Genomic DNA, 2,276 nt, shown 5'->3' with positions numbered 1-2,276 from the left:
ACCCCATGAATCACAGCACGGCAGGCCTCCCTGTCCATCACCAACTCCCAGAGTTCACTCAAGACTCACATCCATTGTGTCAGTGATGCCATCCAGCCATCTCATCCTCTGTCGTCCCCTTCTCCTCCTGCCCCCAGTTCCTCCCAGAATCAGACTTTTCCAATGAGTCAACTCTTCCCATGAGGCGGCCAAAGTACTAGAGTTTCAGCTTTAGCATCATTTCTTCCAAAGAAATCCCAGGGTTGATCTCCTTCGGAATGGACTGGTTGGATCTCCTTGCAGTCCAAGGGACTCTCAAGAGTCTTCTCCAACACCACAGTTCAAAAGCATCAATTCTTCGGCACTCAGCTTTCTTCACAGTCCAACTCTCACATCCATACATGACCACAGGAAAAACCATAGCCTTGACTAGACAGACCTTTGTTGGCAAAGTAATGTCTCTGCTTTTCAATATGCTATCTAGGTTGGTCATAACTTTTCTTCCAAGGAGTAAGCATCTTTTAATTTCATAGCTACAGTCACCATCTGCAGTGATTTTGGAGCCCAGAAAAATAAACTCTGACACTGTCTCCACTGTTTCCCCATCTATTTCCCATGAAGTGATGGGACTAGATGCCATGATCTTAGTTTTCTGAATATTGAGCTTTAAGCCAACTTTTTCTTTGTTGGTGTATATGTAGCAATTAATGCCACAGGGTTAAATTCACTAATAATTTGACTCATCAATAATTTTTCATAATATCACAAGTTTATTAATTTTATATATTACTAAAGGAATAACAATGTGAAAATAAAACCTAAATCAACACAAAACTCATTTTTACAGTACAATCTCTATGCAATTTATCATTCATCTAACACATGATATCTCATATACTGTCTATTTCTCAACACATGCAAAGTCAGAAATATATAACAAATCATCTAAGCACTTCCTGGACTTATAGTAATTCATAGAGAATATAACTATGTAGCTACACTCACAAAATCTGACTTTTTGTAAGCCACAAAGAAATGTTTTTGGCCTGACCATCAGTTGTTAGGAAGCTATTATAGTGTTCCTAACAAATAACATTTTGGTCTTACAGTAATGCATGACAAGGATATTGAAAAGAAAACTCAGGCTAAAAGCATTTCATGGTTAAGAAAGAAGTTAGAGGTCAATAGTAGTCAATACAATAGTCAATACAATAGTAGTCAACTATTTTTTTCCCAACAACTAATTTTCATTTAATACTTGCTAGCCACCATTCTAAGCACTTTACATGAGTTGACTTATTTAATCCTCACTACAGTCCTATGAGATAAATACTATCATTGCTTCTATTTTATGGATAAATAACTGAAGTAAAGATAGGAATCAAATTTTGGACAGAATTTATACAATAGTAAACACCTTTTAAAGATTGATAGATGATAGCATTCAAATACATGCTGTAATCTGCTACGATGGATTTGTGGTAACTCCTAGCCTTTTGATATACTCTGCTGTGTTCCATGTAGCAGCATCATACGTATTTATAATAATAACTTTATCATAAATGAAAAAACTTAATCCTTTTATGAATCCACATTGGTAAACCTAAAGAGAGGTGGGCAAGAATTACATATCTTTTTATTCTGTCACATGACTGTAAGGTCAATAAAGACAGAGATTTTTGCCTATAATGTTGTGTTCATAGCACCTGGAACTAAGTCACGTAGCATTTGGCAAAACTAATACAATTATGTAAAGTTTAAAAATAAAATAAAATTAATTAAAAAAAAATGTCTTTAAGTTAACAAATGAATAAAAAAATTAATTAAGCCATAATGGTCTAAAATATGGGACAATAGTCTATTTAATTGAAGAACATAAAGTGGAAAACACAAGGTTTTTTCTTTAAGAGATTACTGTGTAGAAAATTTGTTTAATATTATCAAGTGATTAGAAAAAACTAATACAATGTATTTGCCATATACCCCAAAACTAATGAAAGACTATCATTTATAATTTTAATATAGGGCCTTGATTTCCTACTCATCTTTAAAAATAACTTTGTAATTGTTATGACTATAAATGTTTTTGAAGGACAAAACGGGATAAATACAAAATTGAAAAAAATTTATAATGCATCATCCAGGAATAACCACTGTTAAACATGCAGGGTTTGAATATCTACTATCCACTCTATGATGTTATTCAATTTCTATTTAAAAACTTGCACTATGTATATTGTTTTATTATCTTCTTTTTTCTGTTAAGAATGTACTATCAGAATTTCCCTATACCATTA

The sequence above is a fragment of the Bos mutus genome, chromosome 5, assembly GCF_027580195.1.
Source record: "Bos mutus isolate GX-2022 chromosome 5, NWIPB_WYAK_1.1, whole genome shotgun sequence".
NCBI classification, from domain to species: domain Eukaryota; kingdom Metazoa; phylum Chordata; class Mammalia; order Artiodactyla; family Bovidae; genus Bos; species Bos mutus.
The sequence above is the reverse complement of the archived record's forward strand: the minus strand, read 5'-3'. Positions refer to the sequence as shown.